The sequence below is a fragment of the Sciurus carolinensis genome, chromosome 7 (genome assembly GCF_902686445.1).
Source record: "Sciurus carolinensis chromosome 7, mSciCar1.2, whole genome shotgun sequence".
NCBI lineage: Eukaryota > Metazoa > Chordata > Mammalia > Rodentia > Sciuridae > Sciurus > Sciurus carolinensis.
In genome coordinates, this window is record NC_062219.1 from 57,959,760 (window position 1) to 57,979,311 (window position 19,552).

Below are 19,552 nucleotides of genomic sequence, written 5' to 3' on the forward strand. Positions count from 1 at the left end.
TCATGAACAATATAATTGTAAAATTGTTAATTTTACACTGTAATTCAATAATCCCAATATTTTTTCAACCACAGTTGAAATTTACCTAACCTATAATATGTGTTTCTTTATGAACCAAAATATTCTCCTCAGATATATTTTGGAAGATAAATCATGAAAAACTAATTGTGGTGCTATAACATTGATACTGGGTCTCTGTTATATTCAAATTTTTGATAGAAAATGACTTTAATACATTTAATCGCTAAGTATATTTGAAAGTATCTAATATGCATTAACCCAGATTTTGTAAAACAAAAATAGTGTTCATTTAAAAATATAAGTATTGATGTTTCCAATATATCCACTAACAAATGCCACAACAAGTGAAACTTGCAATCAAGAGACAACCCAATAATAGCACTTGAAAGGGAAACTCCTGGTTGCCATGGAATTATCATATTTATCCTTGGATCAGAATAATTAAAGATTTGGAAAACAGATTGGTTTCAACGAGCACCCACTCACTTACTATCATATGGTTGTCTTTAAGTTTTAGACACACATCTACTATATAAACTCATACACACACACACACACAAAACTATTATGTGCAAATTCTTTAAGTTGCAATCTAATTTTCTTCTCACAAGGAAATGGAAGCTTTTCCAAGTGAAGAGTGCTACTGAATGTCGACTGAAGATTCTTCTTACAAAGGATGACAATCCCACTAAGATTTGAAAAGAACAGAGGAAGAATATGAACAAAAGGCACATGAACCTCTGTACATTAAATCCCTCAGTCATCCTATGTTTACAACAAAGACACAAGATGACAGACCCTAACTTTTACAAACTTCATTATTTAAACATATTAAATAGCTTTCCTTTACATTTGAACTATGTTCCTAGTTTGTGTTTTATCATGTTATATATAAATATTTCGGCAAAATCCTAGGTAATACTTTTTTATTCTAATAACTCACAGCCTATGTGTAATCCTGTTTATAGAAAAGTTCGACCTGTATCACTTGAATGATAAAAATGTCCAATTTTTTCACTATCCAAACTTACCACTAGATATTTTTGGTTTTTAATAGTTTTAATATTACATACTTTTCAAAGGAAAAAGCAAAATGGAATGATTTCACAAACAATTCATGTATCTCACTGACATCTTTTTGCTTTTTTGTTGTTTCTTTGTTATACTGGGGATTTACACAGGAGCATGGCACTCTACCACTGAGCTACTCCTTCTCCTAGCCACAAATTTTACTGATGTCAAGTAAAGGTTTAAGTTTTTTCCAAAAACTAGAGTTGGTAAGCACAATTTGGTTTAAATATGAATATATTTCATATATTTTCATATATATATATTTCATATATATTTACTTAACCATGATAGCAATGAGACAGGTAAATGTCACATAAATTATTTAAAATTTAAATGTTCATATTCTTTCATGACTTTTTTGAAGTAACAATAAAGAATTAAAATAAATTTTTAAATGCATGAATATTGCAGAACAGCTGTTTATATGTGGGTGTTTTTACTTAACATTATAATTATGGGAAGATATTTCATATAACATTGTTCATTAACTTTCATTTGTTAAAACTGAAATGCCCCTTCACTGGACTAGTTCCTCCCTGTTCATCATTTAGCTCTCCACTTAGAGCTCTTTTTCTTACTGTTCCATACTGGTACCATGCCTCTAGCATCTAATACTATATTGTAATTTACTGTAATAGCACATGAAAGTGTTCTTTCTCCCAATTTGACTCAAAGCTCTATGGTGGCAGAGCCTGTTGTACAATTTTCTCCTTATAATCCCAGCATTCTTTAGTGTTCAATCCATTTCTTTTTTAAATGAATCAAATGAGGGGGCTGGGGTTGTGGCTGAGTGGTAGAGCACTTGCCTAGCACTTGTGAGGCACTGGGTTCCATCCTCAGCACCGCATCAAAATAAATAAATAAAAGGTATAAAAATATATAAGTGAATCAATGACTTAATGGATTTCTATACCTGGGTTTACACTCTCTAAGATAAATATTTACAAAATAATATATATATAATTTCTATTTTCTTTCTTTTTAAATATAGAGGGGATGGGGTATAGCTTGGTGGTAGAGCACTTGCTTATTAGCATGTGCGAGGCCCTGGGTTAAGCCCCAGTACCACACACACAAAAAAAAAAGAAAAGAAAAGAAAAGAAAAAGAAAAAAATATACGTTATGGATTCATTAGCTAGAACTGCCTGACAACTATTCTCCATTACATTCTTAAATATTTTCTGTTGAAATATATAAAAATATTCTTCACGTATTTTATATATTGTTCATTTTTAAGATTCATTACTTGTAACTGAATGTAAACAAAAACAATCATTACTATGAATTATGGTATTCATTCAAAAACTGCCAAGTTATTAACCCAGAGAATTAAGGAATGGAATAAAAATAAAATACAACTTCACAACATAATACTCATAATTTATTTCAATTCAATTTACATCTTAACTTTTCTAACATTAATAAAATGCAAAAGTTACTTTATGGCAGCAAAAAAGGATTTAACAATTGACAATAATATTACCCATAATAAAGAAAAATCTTACTATTATTTATTACAATTTCCCAACATTTTAAAAAATATTTGCTGTTTCTATTACCAGTATTTTCTAAATAATTGTAAAATATGCTATAATTCACTGAATATTCACTTCACAGTTTATAACAAAAATGAGTCTAAAGTATGTCTCAACTATCAACGTACTTTAGTACATTTACTACATTCTTTGGAAGTCAACGTAGGCAATATGATTTTTCTTTCTTGAAGAACAGTTGGGAAAAACATTTTAAAATGATATTTCTTAAAATTATATAGCAAACATATTACACAAACTTCAGAGTAAAACCTAAAGCACAAAAATAATTTACATGAACTAAACTTAAGATACAACATGTACAAATAATAGATGTGGAAATTCAACCCTGAGATGAACACGTGTGCTTTATCAAAATGTTTTCTTACAGTATCAGCTAAGAGAATATTTAATATGAATTAAAAGCTTACTGTAACTATTCTTCAAATTAGTCAATAGATTCAAATGCACCCTAAGCAAAATCAAGATAAAATAATTTGCAATACTAACCAAACATCCTACTGTAATTTTAGACATAATTGGACATGCTGCTTCTCTGTTACATACTCAATTATACACAGGTAAAGAAAATAATCTATTAAAAGTGAAAGTAACATATTTATATGTGACCTTTTACAATTAAAAAAACAGGTTATTGACATTTTAAAACAAAGATTCATATTTGGTGAAACATTTTGAAAATTATTTTGAGGGGAAATTTTCTATTCAAAAAACATTTCAAAGTAGCTTCTTTTTTATAGTTACAAAGTATATGATTCAACTTATAATACAATATGTGAAACAAGTTGGAGGATAGTATTTAATATTGCTAAATCACAAGAGATAAATTTAACTTTCTCCATTATTTTACAAATTGAAATTTTTATTGGTTTCACATAAGATACGGGCAGCTTTATCATTCTCTTCAAATGCTGTAATAATAATTTATTCTATAAAATAGAAAACTTCAATGAATAAAAACTTGTCAACTAACATACTGTAGAGATTGTGTGAAAGCAATGGTCATGGCACAAATGTTAATTAGTAACTCAATTATCTAACTTAAATGTAAACAACATAGTTGAGCTTCAATACAATTTAAGTATTGTACAGTTGGTTTTTCCAATTCAAATGTTTATATTTTCCAATATATGAAATAATAGTTTTATGTAATAAAGCTCACAGATGAGTTATTGCTTAGTTCATATTAAATAGGAGAAAAATAAGAGAAAGCAATAGTGGTTTAAAGAAAGAACCAAAATTCCTTTAAAAGGCTAATCACTATATTTTAAGGGCCCATCATAACTTTAAGATTAAATACTTAAAAATAGCTTCTTGATAAAATAAACAAAAACAATTCCAGGTAAATTGAACACAATTATAATATTAAGAAAATTTTATTTGAAGTACATTTTAAATTTTAATACACAATATTGTTAGTGATTAGAAATTTAATATTGCCAGAGATGTAAAAAGGAATAAGAACTTTCATTGTATTCTAAATATTTCAATAAACATGTTTTAAAACAGTTCAGTGTAATAAAGATAAAAAGATGTTTTATAGGTTGCTCACCTTCCATCACTGACAGTGACATACACATAATATTATACAAAAATAACAGCATTTTAACTAGCAGAGAAGATTAAACCAGTAAACTGATGTACAAAAAAACTCCAGTAATTTGTAGATTTTAATAAAATTTAAAATCTACCCAAAAAACTCTAGTCTATTTTTTAGTCTATAAAGTCTAGAACATTTTAACTGAAATACTTTTGAAGAACTGAACAAAAATTACATAAAAGAATTATTTGAAAAACATAAAACCATTTCAGTCCTGTATTTTCCAATCCATCAGTAAAAGAGATACTGATTTAAAAATACTTAGAAAATTTAAAACATGTTTTTCCACCATTAGAACTGGAGTTCTTTTTCTATATAATTAAGCTTTTGTTCAGCCATGAAAAAACTAAAAACTGATTGCTTGAAAATGAGCTGCATGCCCTTTGTCCTGGTTTGTCACCTTTGACCCTTTATTTGATGATCCTGCATATCAATCCATTCTATTTTTAGGAAAATGTCAAAGTTCTATGCTTAAAATACTACTTTTCACTGAAATATTAAATGTATTACAACAGTCCTTATCAGGTAATTTCTACACGTGTCTCATACCAGTGTTCATCTCACACAATGTAGAACATAATATATTACTGTAAGCGATGAAAGCCTGGTGTTTGTCCTGCTTCAAACAATAGAAAATTTCCCAAAAGTGCTAGATCAAAATCATTACAATTTTAAAATTTATATTCTTTTAGTTAGAAAATTGCTCACATTATTGTTTCCAAGTGGAATTTATTGCCTGAGTCATTTCCAGTTTGACTGCATTTTATAATCACATATTTTTTTATTTTGATAATGCCAGAATATAACCTGCAATAAAAATTGCTAACATGAAGCTCACACTCAACCTTATATCAACTAAAATTGCAGTTTTTGAGTTCATTACATGCTTAAACTAATTTTGAAGTCGTATGTGGAAATGGCAGCTTTCAAAGGAAGACAAAATGTCTAGCATTGATCCTATTGATTTTACTGATATTATTCAAAATCAATTTTGTACAGTAAATTAATTGGGGATAAAATTTATCCCAATGTTTGATTGCAATAGCAATAAACTAGATATAAAAGTAAAAATAAAAATGCGTGTATGAATTACGTATCTATAATTTCCTGTAGTTATGATGCCACTTGAACTGCTACACAATTTCTGTGTACAGTGGCCAATATGGCTGTCTTGATTCAGCACTATGGTCAGCGACTTCATAGAGTGTCCTGTCAGGGAAATTCAGCACAGTAAATTCTATTATACACGTTTGTGCTGAGCAAGTTTCTCAAACCAATGTAATTCTATGTATCACATACTTCTAGATATGTTTGTATAAATCAATCTGAAGTATCTGAATATAAAGAATTTTCATTGTTCTGCCTGGCAAGCTAGAAATTCTTCCTTTTAGCTCATCAAAATAGTACTCATTAATAAAGAAAATATAGTTCCTTTAAAAGGCAAGAGAATCAGGTACAGGTTTTAAAGAATTTTAACATAAAAGCTTTGAACATTTAATAATTTTAAAATAAAATAAAATTCTACTAAAAATACCAAATAAGAAGGCCCTTTAGCTGACCAAAATTTTAACACCCCATTCAAAATCAATTGCTTCAGTTACTCCTAAGTTGATACATCTCTGTATTCTCACTTTTCTTTTTCCTTAATCCACTCAACTATGGACTAAGATAAATGTTTATAGATCAATTCCTGGTCAGAGCTTGTTAATATAATCCTCAAATTGGTAGCTATGCACAGCATTTAAATTATTTTTGAGATTATCAGTCCCTATACCTGAAGACTGTTAAGTATATGTTTTATTTAATAACTTATTTTCTCCTTAATCGTGATTTACAAATTATGATAGTCATGTGCTACAAATTTCAAAAGTGATGTAATCAGATACCAAGCATTATTGAAGCTTTAGGCAAGTAAGATTTGCTTAATCTCCTCCTTCAGAGTCAACAACAACAACAAAAAACCTTAAATCCACTGTATTTATTGAAATTCTGGTGGCTTTTGGAACTTACATAGACAACACCCTTTAAAATAAGTGATTCTGAAAACTAGCTTTGAGCCATTTTAAAGCTCAATCTGCTTCACTTCCAAAATATAAGATTTATCCTATTTCCCCCTATATTCCAATATATTTTCTATTGAATTTCTGATTTAATCCATATAAAACTTTTCACTCTTTTTGAAAGAAGTTTGGTTACAGAACACATTTAAGACAACCTACAAACTGAGAAGGATTAATGAGAACATAATCATTGGATCACTTGGCTCAAGATCTATCAAGAAGTAGGGGGAGTTTCATTAACCAATATGTATTACAAATTGATTCAACTCTTTAAATTCTTATATTGCAACCAATGATTAGCTGATCCTATGTGTACTATGCAAAAATCTAATAAAACTTCTTACTCATTGGGGTATTGTCCCCCTCCTAGTTAAGTACTAGAAAGAGGCCTGTGTCACTTTGATTCCTAAAGCTCTTTAGGAAACGAGGCACACTGGATTGCAGTATTTCATACATGCAAAGACAAATAATTTTAAAAGAACTGCTCCCAAAATGCACAAGGGTCTGGTATTAATCTAAAGGGAATAATGATTATTACATGTTCTTTTGTCAATTTATAGACAATTCCTCTATTAAATCTGTGCAAATTCACAGCAGGAAAAAAAAAATAGCATAAATCTCACAACAAATTTGTTTTTTTTGAAAAACACCCAAAATAGTATAAATTTCCAAGAATTCGATTTTGATTTTTAAAGTTTCCTTGAAAGCTTTGGAAAATTAAATTGTGATGTAATTAAAATTTATTGCCGAATTTATAATTTTCCTTTTAAAAAAGTTTTTATAATAACAAGATAAATATGGTGATAATCCGCACAAAAAAGGAAACTGAAGATTTTCTTGATCAGAGTAAAAATCATACTAATTTATACTTTTTACAGCCATGTTGCAAAATGTTTTAAATGAATTCTAATATTGTCATATAAAATTTTCACTTCGACAACATGTGTGATCAAGAAATAAAAACTACAATAAAACACAAGCATGATGTATTCTCCCCCGCATTAACAACTATTGGTATAAAAATCACCACGGGAGAATTTAGGTCTCTGAACAGCAACAATAGTTGGCAATCTTAAAAACCTATGGATAAAAACAAATCCAAAGAAAGAACTGAGGGAACTCAAGGAAACAGGCACCTAAGATTCTTCCTGTGTTACATGAAACAATTCAAAATGGCGGACTTACTATTACTTACATTCAAGAAATTTCCGCAATGAGGCTACTAAATACATATTGTTAGCTGTTACTCGAAAACACTCAATATTTACCAACGTGAAATTAAAAAAAAAAAAAAAAAAGTTTTGGGAGTACAAATCCTCGTAAAGCATCCGCATCCGGTGTTCCAGTCGTCAGTTAATGCTTCTGCAAATCTATCATTTCTTCTTTGGCTTTTCCTTTTCAAAAACCGTAATCCAAGGGCGTTTTTCTCCGTTCTCCCCAAACTGCTAATTTTAACTCCTGAAATGTGCGCCACGGATACCGAAGCAAAAAGGATCCCCGACGCCTGCCCGGTACAAAGCAGCTTGGTGTGCGGAGAGCTGGAAGGGCAGGTGCCGACGCCCCCTGGCGGCACTGCCCCGCGAGTTCGAGGCGCCCGCAGCGGCCGCTCGGACCCGCTGCCGCGACCCCCGCCCGCCCGCAGCACAGCGCCGCGAGCCGCCCCGCCTCGCCGCAGGCTCCGAGCTCGCCCCAGCGGTGGGGCGGCGGCCGTGGCGGCGAGCCTGGGCGACCGCGCTGGTCTCACCGCGCCCACCCGGAGCGCCGACCCAGCGGCGCAGAGCTGGGAGAGAAAGGTGTGAACCCGGAAGTACATCGACCGCCCGCGTCTCAGTGGCAACCCCGGGGCAATAAATCAGGGCCGGCGAAGGAGGGATGCGGCGCGCCGGCTCCCGAACGGCAACTTGCTGCGAGACCTGTCACTTCCCCACCGTGCCCTGTCCTCGCCCCTCCCTGGCGCTCGCGCCTCCTCTTTGCTTCCTGCTCCTCGGCGCCAAGCTCCCCTCGACGTTGCTCACGTGCCAGACCCGGGACCGCGAGCGAGGTCCGCACCCGCGCGCACACCCGGCCACGCTCGCACTCGCGCGGCCGCGGGGACCGGCTGCTTACCTCCGGGGCCTCATGGTCGCGTCGTTAGCTCGGGTGTGAGCGGGGCAGGGTGTGAGTATGTGAGTGGCGTTTAGTCCGGTAGGACGGGGCGGAGGAAGGGGCCTGCAGTCTGTCACTTCCTGAGGGAGCGCGGCGCGCGGGAGACCCGGGATGCGCGCGGCGGGGCCGGGAGGGTCAGCACATTGTGAGCCGGCGAGGGGACGCGAAATGCGCTGTCGCCGCCGCTCCGCCGCCGCAGCCCGGCGGGTGGCGGGCGGCGGGGAGGAGGGGACTGGGCTAGGGGGGCCGCGGGGCTCGGCGGCCGCACCAGGCGGTTCGACCGGAGCCCTGCGTCAGGCGGCGGCACGCGCACACCTGCCCGCCGCCGTTCCCGGCCGCGTCATTGGCTGCTCGTGCCGAGCGCGCGAGATTGAACCTTCCATTCATTCCTGGGCCAGGCGGGCGCGCACCGCAGGGCGCCAGCAGTCCCGGGGACGCGCGACTTCGCCGCCGACCTCGGAGGCGCGTTCCCGCGCGGGACGTGGGCGCGCAGGGTCGCCGCGGCCCGCAGTTCTGGTTGAGGCTGGGCCAGTGCCGGAGCCTTTCGCTCAGGTGGTTCCGCGCACAGTTTGGGTCCGGGAGAAGGTCTATTGATGGCAGTCGCTGGGGCAAGCCTGGGGGAAAGCGAGACGATGCTGCTCCTGGCTCCCCATCTGATACTTCGGCACAGTAAAACTCTAAGGTGCCAAAATAGTATCCGAAGCCGGAGTCATCTTATCCTTTATTACAAATGCTCAGGAGGCACCATGAGATAATTAATAACTAACTGCGCAATTCAAAGTAATATTTAGTAATCTATCTTAGAATCCACGGAGCACCATAGCTGGTGTCAGAAGTTTAAGGAAGCTAATATCATCTGTTCCTAAGAAAAATACATACTCCATGTCAAACTGATTATTAAAAGAATTACTAATTATCACGCAGAGAAGAAAGCACCATGGAGAGAAATAGTGATACGGATACACCTGGCTTTGGTATAGCATCTCAAAATACAATTGCTTTATCTCCTGTTTTCTACCTGATAATGTCATAATTCTTCCCACTCAAGGTTTCTCACTACACTTGCAGAACTAAAATGGCCCTGGTCAGCCAGCTACAAAAATCAGATATAGCCTTGTAATCTCAACTACATGGTGGAACAAATTAAATTAAAGAGATTAAATATTTCAGCAAACTAAAACCAGGTGTGTTTCAAAAAAATGTGTATGTGTATATATGGTATTAAAATTAACTAAAAGTGGGAAACTGAATATGACTAATAAATTCTAGTTAACTGGGTAATACTGACTAAAAAGGCAAATCTCCAAACCATTGCTGTGTAATGATGATTGTATTCTCCCTTCCAGTTTCTGGATTAGGATTAGGAAACCAGTTCATCCCTCAGGGATTAAGCATCTCTGGTCTGGTCTTGAGATAAATGCAGACAAGCTGATTGATCAGAAGCAAAATCCCATAGTGATCCCCTCTTAAGAATTTCCCAGATGAAGAACGAATTTATGGCATTTGCCAGTTAATGGATGGAAATGGAGACTATTGTGCTAAGTGAAATTTAGACAAATTCTGAAACTCAAAAGTCCAAATGTTTTCTCGTATATGCGAAAGCTAGAGTAAAATAAAGGAAAGGGGAGAGAAGGACATTACATGAAAAACCAATTAAATACAAATCAACAGAGGAGTGAAAGGAAGTCTAGTAGAAGGGGAATGCAGGTGAGGGATAAGGGGGCATCATGAACGGAAATCAATTTCCTTGCATGTATAAGTTTGTTAGGATGAACCCAACTACTATGTGTAACCATAAAGCTTTAATAATAAATAAATAAATTTCCCAGATGATTACTTTCAGCAAATTCCCTAAATGGCTACCCAACATTTCATCAGGCAAGTGGAGAATGTGACTGACTTTAAAGATAACTTTTTTCGCTGGCAAGTACTTAAAAGTATTTCTTGTAATACTCACTGTGTAGTACAGGTAATTCTTTTAGAAACAATTCTTAGTTATAATCATTGTTATCAATTGTAGGTGATTTGTTATAATTCTACATACTTTGCATTATGATTCCAAATATAATTTAAAAGAAAAGGATGCAGACATTGATTCATTGATTACTGGAAATGAGAAATAGCAAATAATTATATATTGCCATTAAAATGTAATATGCTTTGACTTAAAAGCATTATAGTAATGTTTTATGAGCAGAGCTTACAGATGATGCTCTTATAGAACAAACTTTTTTTAAGTAATTGTAGTTTTAGGTGCTTTTAGTATAACTTCAGGTATGATATGTATTTATATAATATGTTTAGTCCTGAGAAGAGTTGTATACAGAAAATAAAAATGAAAACATTATGCCAGAAACCTGAGCTGGTATTCCAAGCAATCTTTTTGATCTCCAATTAATTATCATGGCATCATGCCGTAGTCACAAAAGTAAAAAATGGGGCATTATAATATTTAATGCATCATTTCACGTCAGGTACATGGAAGGTAGAAAGTAACCTTCATGGGCTGTCTACCTACTAAGGAATACCTTAACACCATAAGAATACATAAAAGGGCTGATGTTGTGACTCAGTGGTAGAGCACTTGCCTCACATTGTGAGGCACTGGGTTCAATTCTGAGCACCACATAGAAATAAATGAATAAAATAAAAGTCCATCAACAACTAAAAAAAAATTTTTTTTTTAAAAAAAGGAAGTGAATAAAAAGCCACAGGGCATGGTTCTGGCAGTTTCTAAAAATGAATCTTTCTCTCTGGGGCTATAGTGATAATTTGCTTTACTCTTGAAATTATGTCTACTAATTATTCCCAAAGAAAATAGGCTCTTAGTCTTTAATTGCTCCCATTCCTACAACAGTGCCTGGCACATAGCAACGTGAAAGAAATATGTTTAAATTAGTGCATGAGATTCACTCTGATTACATCGTCAAGCAAAAAATTAATAAGACACCTATAAAATATAAAATGCAATATGTTTTATCTCTCTTGCTCTTTATTTTTATGACCAGAGTATGTTGTTTTACTTATGAATTACAAATACTGTTATAATGTTGACAAACTGGACTCCCATGTTTCTTTTCCTACTCTAAAACAATTTGAAAATTAGAGAGTTTAAGATCAAGGTAAAAATAGTATTTGTTAGGATGGTCAACAAAGTACTATAAACCAAGAGGCTGAAATAACAGAAATTTACTGTCTCAGTTAAGGCAACTAAACATCTGAAGTAAAAGTACATCAGGATTGATTCCTTCATAGGGTGGTTGAGAATCTGTTTCATGTCTCCCTCCCAGCTTGCCACAAGTGTTCCGTGGCTTATAAATGACTTACAGCCAGGTATGGTGGTGCACACCTGTAATCGCAGCTACTTTGGAGCCTAAGGCAGGAGGATCATAAGTTCAAGGCTAGTCTCAGCAACTTAGTGAGACCCTGTCTCAAAAAATAATTTAACTGGGGGCATACGTAACTTAGTGGGTTCGATCCCCAGTACTTAAAATCATTTTAAGTATGTATTTCCAATTTCTCATTGGAATGTCTTCATGTAGGGATCCCCACCTACTTGAAGACTGCTGGTTTTGAGTATCCTGTCACTAGGGCCACAGATACAGACCTTAGAGAGTGGGGATCCCTAATCCTGCCCTGCTGTTGTTTAAGAGCATAATGAAAACAGAAGAGTGCAAATTAACAGGAAATTTATTCCCATGTCTGAAAACTAAGATTCAAGATTTAATGTAGGTGCATTACATACACTTTCATTTACATAAGTACAAAACATACATGTTTTCCCTTTAAAAAAAAAAAAACCCTGTAGAATAGATATTCAATCTTTGCAAAATAGATTGAATTAGTGAATATTTCCACTGCTTTCATCTAGTTGTCTCAAATCTTTGAGTCAGAAAAAGATTGATTAGCCCCACTTTGTAGATGTGAGAACTGACATGTTATTTAAAAAAAAAAAAACTAGTGTTCAAATTTAGATCATCTGATGCTTAATACAACATTCTCTCTTTTTCTGCTGTAGGGCTTCCTCAGTTTGAAATTTTTGTTTTAGATCTTAAACTCAAGTACAGGAACATTTCAATAACCACTTTTCTCATGTATGTAAAAAATCTATTCTTCCTCCATTCTACGGATCTTTTAAATCTTCAAATTTATGTCTTAACCCTTGCTTGTAGTATCTCTTCCCTCTGTTCCTACATTTAGCTAGAATTTTGAAATTTAAAAATTTGTTATTTAACTTTTTCATTCAATTTCATAATTAATGCTTTTTTAATGTTTTATTTTAAATTTGTGTTTTCCTGATTTTTTTCTGTTTTAGCGGTCTTTGCCCTCATTCCCATTATCTTTTTAAAACATTTCCCATTTCCTTCCATCATTGATCTTCGATATGCAATGGGGAAGGGGTTTAATGATGGTACACTGATACATTCTGCTGCCATTAAGAATAACAATAGAACTCTGAGATAATAATGATACTAAAAAAATCACATTTAAAATTTATCAAATTTTTATTTTTTGAGGACCTGGAGATTATACTCAGGGGTGCTTTTTTTTTTTTTGGAGACAGGGTCTTCTAAGTTGACCAGGCTAGAGTCAAACTTGGTGATTTTCCTGCCTCCTGAATAGCTGGTATTTCAGCTCACATGTATAAAATGAACAGATGTTTGGCATATAGTAAACTCTCAGTAAATGTCATTTGATGTTTTTTATTTCAAGGTGAATGAACACAATGCATACAGTGTTCACAGATCCTAAATCCAGAAGTCAAACTAAGTTCTCCACATTTACATTATCATTTGAGGCTTGCATCCAGCACTATACTAGTGTTCCTTTTCCCAGCCATCTTAACTAATTTAGTATTTTAATATGAAGTGCTAACATAAGATAATGCGATTGCTTTTTTCACAGTCTTGAATGTGTCCATCAACATGAATGTGTTCTACTTAATACATTTATTCCATCATTTCTACTTTGAACATTTTTGACATTCTTTTGGAAGTTTTCAGAGGTGCCTTTCTAACCTAAGAAACCCATCATATTGATTTGTAGTTCCCTTTCCCTGACATTTCCTTTCTTTCTCCATCCTAGACTCAATTTTTTTCTCTTGTGTCCATGCTTTTCCTCATCTACTATCATCAATACTCTAGGATCAATCTAAGAATTATCATAATAGTTCTGAGATAACATAGAATATGTATCTTTCTGTCTTAGGAGTAAGGAAGAACTACAGGATTTGGAGAGTGGTTAGGCAGAGCTAAGAGAGAGCTAGGAACTGGGAGATACTTCTGCAGAGCACCTGAAACATCACCATTAGAGAAAGAAAGGGAGAGAGAAAAGGGAAATAATTAAAATCAAAACAACATGGATATTCTTAATGGCCCATGTGGCCAGTAACTGGCTTGTTATATAGAAAAGAGAGAGAGAGAGAAAAGCCTATATTTTGAGAGAGTTATACTGCCAAAGGAAGTATAACCTGGCCAAAAATGGAATGAAACTGCTCTAGATTTAAAACTACTCTTAGGTAGGAAAAGGTTGAAAAAAACAGGGGCATCCTTCAAGGAAGGCATTTCACCAACAAATACTTAAGCTCTGGCCAAAGAGGTAATAGAAAAGGAGTTTTCTGGAGAGGGCATGGTGGGAAGGGGGAAGCAGAGGCCACCAAGAGCAACCAGCAAAGACATCGAGGAAACTCGTCCAGGAAGACCGTTCACATCTTGGTTAGGAGGGCCTCAAGACATCTATCCAGTAGTAGTCCAAAATTGCTTCAGATCTGTATGCTACTGTGTGCCTCCCACTCTTCGAATGGGAATAATCAAGTTCGGGGTAAGGAGTTATAGATAGAAGTGACATGTTCCTTGGGCCAGAACATTCCGTTGCCAGTGTAAGAACACTTGGTGTCTCCCCTGCTGCTGTGACCAGTAATTTTACAGATGATAGAGGTCCATTAGCCCAAGTCCTGAAAGGAGGATATGAAGAGCTCTAAGTCAACATAAAATTGACATGTAATAAGAGTGTGTGTGTATATTTGTTTATTTATTTTTGCAGTGCTGAGAATTGAACCCAGGGTCTTCTACATGCTAGGTAAACACTGTACAACTGAACTATATCCCCAGCTCCAAGAAAAGATTTAAAAGTTGTTCTTTATGTTTCTGATATATTAGGAAGGGGCAGTGGAAGGGTTGTTCTTGTTATTGCCACTGCATAACTTAACTTATTGTGAATGATACAGCATTCAGGGTGGTAATTAACAATGTCCATATATTCATTAATGATTTCTACCTGAAATATATGTAGTTCATTTTAATATCTCTTACATTTTAGTGGTAAGATGTTCTCTTCCTGAAATTAACAGAAATATCAAAAACTGAAATATTTACTTCTAAGAGAAGATTAACTCTTCAGTGCTCTTAGAATTTTAATAAAAATTGAAGATTGAAAGAGTAGAATACAACAAAATGACAAACTAGATTTCTAGGGTCAATCCTAGATCAAAGTGTGAAGAAGGTAAATTGACCTTCCAACTAAGTGGTATATTCTATGCAAAACTGGTTACAATAACTCCTTTCCTTGTTGCCATGCTCTTGGATGGTCCCTTCCCACAACAACTGTGAGTTTGTCTATGCTTGTTTTGGAAAAGGGACATTAGCAAATGTGACACAAGCACAGACTCGAAAAGCATATGGGCCCTGGTGTTCTCTTGCTGCTCTTTGGAACCCTGAGATTACCGAGTAAAGAGGTTTGGACTATTGGAGGATGAGAGAACATGTGGAACAACAATGGACTTTTCCAGCCAAGTTCTCCCCTAGACCTATCAACATGCCAACTGCCACAAAAATGATTAGTGCCATCCAGGACCACCTAGCCACAAGCCCAGCCAATCCAGATCAAAAGAACCACCCATCCAACCCAAACATATATGCAAAATAGTAAGTGTTTGAAGTTTTAAGCTACTACGTTTGGGTGGTGATTTGTTACATAGCAAAAATTAATTAATGTGAATTCCGACCCTCAGACCCTTTACCAGCTTCCATCACATGATATCTCCAGGTTGTGGGAACCCACTCATTCACTTCTAGGAAAGTATGCCAACGCACTTTTCCATGGCCCTTTTTACCATCACTTTTCCATTTTTATCCACACCCACTTTCTCCCTGATGAGAACAAACCTGGTAAACTGTGCATGTTTCATTATTGGCTAATATCTTTTATGTGACTTCTCATAGTGTTTTCTGTATTTGCTTTCAAACCAGGATGCTTGGGGAAGAATTTCCAGGATAAGCAGTCTTATTCTGAACCACTTTCAATGGGTGATGTGCTAAGTAGTATTTAGGAGGCATAGCTGGAGAATACTTTGCTAACCTTTAGGTCATGCCCCATCTCCTTTACCTAAAATTATTGCTGACTCACTGACCACGGAATTTAAAGGTTAAAAAGTGATCCACAAATGTTAGGAACTTCCACCTTGCTACAGTTTTTCTTTTAATAGTATTACTCAGAATTTCTCTAAGTATAAATTAGAAGAGGTCAGAGGCAACATAGTCCAAGGTTGTGAAGCATGATCATTGCTTAATCTGGAAAGGAACATCTGGAGTTACCTTCTTTTAACCTCTGTCACAAACACAGCATATGAAGCAATATATTGTTAATAATTTCTAAAATAGTTTTTTTTTTCTCCATTTTATGATATGGGGTCTCATTTTGTTGCCTAGGTTGACCTTGAATTCATCAGCACCCTCCTGCCTCAGCCTCCTGAGCAGCTGGGACTACAGGTGTATGCCACTGTACGTCGTAGCTCAGTTGTCTCCTTTTTTAAATTATAGGACTCCCACCCCACTCAGGTTTGTGGGTGATGGTAGGCATAAAGATGCCTCTTCTAACTGTTAGAGCCCATTTGCAAGCTTTGCGTACTATATTCTCCCCCTGAAAAGTTAACAGAGGGTTCAAGGATTGTCCACAAGAATATTATATGTTAAAAAAGAAAGACATTAGTTTTATTTCATTGCACCAAATTTTGAAATGTCAAAGAAAAGAGAAGATACCTGAAAACATTGCCAGATTCACATCTAGCTTTTTCTGTTCTTTAACATAAACTGTATTTAATTTTGACTTTTTGTCATTATAGACTTTATCAATGAAAAATTCCCAAGTGATGACCTACCCAGGGTCATTTCCTCCATTGATCATCCTATCTTAGTAAATGAAATTGCTGTACCTTCAGACCTATTATTAAGCCATGGAAGGACAGTATTAAGATGCAAATATCATCAAGTAGTTAAAACGCATGATATGTAATGCATGAGCAAGTTAGCTTAAATTATGGGACAGAATTAAAATACTGTAAAAGCCTTTTGGATTCCATTTATTAGGACACGAAATAATGACTGTTAACGTGGGACAGGTGGCAGACACATTTTTAAGCAATCAGCAAAGCTATTCAGAGGTAAATCTAGCTCGACATAAGAATATGTTTATTGTGATTCGATTGAGAGGGATGAATTTATACTGCAATATAGCATTTCTCTCTTTTTGTATGGTGAAAAATAACTACTAAAATAGAAAGGAAAGGGTAAACGGTGACAAATCATCATGTTGAATTTTTACCAGGTGCTAGACTATTAGTATTTACAGACATTATCTGATTTATATTTCATAAGAAATCTATGCAGTGAGCATAATCATTTCCATTTGCAGAGGAGGAATCTAAGACTACTCACTTTGTGTTTCTCAAAGTAAGTGCCACATATCAATCACACCAAAACCATCTAGAACACTTGAGAGAAATTTAAATTTCTTTTCCTTTCCAGGTGCAGTAGCACATGCTTGTAATCCCAGCAATTTGGGAGTCTGAAGCAAGAAGATCACAAGTTTAAGCCCAGCCTCAGCAACTCAGCAGACCCTGTCCTAAAATAAAAAATAAAAAGGACTGGGGATGTAACTCAGTGGTAAAGCATCCTTGGGTTCCATCCCCAGTTTAAAAAAAAAAGTCTTTGCCTCCAGTTCACATTTCCCTGAATAGTTTCAAGAGAATCAGTGTACTAAATTATAAAACTTAGTAATTTAAATTGTAAAATACACAAAAGTTTCTTCTCAGAGGGCAACAATTAAGCCATTGGTTAAGACTTTTCTGTTCATGATTGACTTCCTTAATGATCAGTAACTCTAACTATAATTACATTTCTATATTATAAAGTATCAATTACTAATGTTTTGTCTGCAAGTAAAGGCAGTATAATAAAAAGTAAAGAAATCAGTATTCTACAGACTGAGGAAGTAGCTCAGTAGTAGAGAGCTGGCCTAGCATGTGTGAGGCCCTGAGTTCGATTCTCAGCACCACACATAAATAAATAAAACAAACATCCATCAACAACTAAAACAAAAATTTGAAAAGAGATTGATATTCTAGACTTTAGCATATGTGCAATCTCTTCCTCAGTAGACTGTCAAGAGTAGCCTCTTGACAGTCCATTGTAAATGCTATTGCTAACAAAGCAATTGTTAGTGCTATTTTAATTACCTTTAGCTATTTTAAAAAATATATCTTTTGTTTCTATTTATTTTGTTTTCTTTGTCTCTTTACTACTACTTTCCTATTTTACACCATTTTTTTTTCTCTTTTCACTAATTATGCCCTAAGTTTCTTAGTAGTTTCTGGTGATACTTGATGAGCTATTAAATAACAATTTATTTTCCAGGGCTGGGGTTATAGCTCAGTGGTGGAACACTTGCCTAGCCCATGTGAGGCACTGGGTTCGATCCTCAGCACCACATATAAATACATACATACATACATACATACATACAGGTATTGTGTCCATCTACAACCAAAAATAAAGTAAAAAAAATAATAATTTATTTTCCTTTTTCTGGTTCTGAACCAGTTAAGATATATACAGAGAATGAAAACAGGTAGAGATTAAAACAAAAAGTTTAGTTTGAAAACCAGGGCTTAGAAAATCAGGTTTCCCAATGCTTCTTACCAAGTCTTGAACCTTGGGATGTTCTACTTACCTGTAATCACTGTTCAAACCTGTCAAGCCACGAGAATAGTAAGAAAGATAAGCAGCCTCCAGCCATGTTTCTAGAAAACAGGTTTAAATTGAGTAGGGTATGCATATTAGAACATGTGTATTAATACATTAGTACGTGTGTATTAGTGCATGTGTATTATTAGTACATGTCTTTTCATGTAAGTATGGGAACATAAATAAAATTCAGTCCACTTCAGTTCTAGGGGTGGGGATGCTAGGCTTGGCAGAATAAATGTAAAAGAAATCATATATCTGTGGCTACTACCTTAAGTCCCTGCTCTCTCTTCCAATAATAATATTCAAGAACACAGATAAAATGATGCTATAGGAAATCTTTTATGATTTCCTACCAGATCCACCTTGCTTAAAAACTTACTTGAAGTGATTCAATAAATCATGTAGAATTATGATTAATTATATGAATTATGTTAAACTATTCAGTGGAAATTAATATATGGTTTAAGAAGTTACATATTGGCTCTTAGAAATGCAGATGCCCAGGTCTCCTGCCAGTTATCTGTGACTCTTTGAATTGGGATCTTGGAAAAACAAATCCAGGGACACCTCCACTACTTCCTGTCACAAAGTATGGGATTTCCCTGAAGCTAGATGGCTACTATGACTGGTTTGTTTGTTTTTTAAATCACATAACAGGGAGTCCTAGTTAGAGGAGTATGACACAAAATCTCCAGCAAGTCATGATAGTGGTGGCAATAGCAGCCAGAGATAGTCCACTTCGGGTGAAGTCTCCTAAAATGATATACAGAGATGAGTAAGACTGACTTTCCTTACAGAACTTATACTTAAATAGATAAAGTCGGATGGGACAATTTATTCCAATAAAAGAAATAAGACAAGTAACAATAGCCAATATTTATTGAGTGCTTATTACATTCCAGGTGCTGTTACACAACTGATTCTTAACACAGATTCATATTTATAGATGTAGAAATTGAGACTTTTGTGAGGGGAGGATGGGTATTAAGTAGTTTGTTCATAGGCATACAGAAAGTAGGTCCTTAAGCTAGAATTTAAACTCAGGCAAAATATGCAAAATATTGAACACAAAACCCAGTA

At 35.5% G+C, this 19,552-nt stretch overlaps 1 pseudogene; it reads left to right on the forward strand.

Annotated features, from left to right (window-relative positions):
• Positions 1-9,082: 9,082 nt before the first annotated feature.
• The window catches only part of LOC124989224 (ribosomal RNA processing protein 1 homolog B-like), a 60,939-nt pseudogene continuing 50,469 nt past the window's right edge, over positions 9,083-19,552 (forward strand).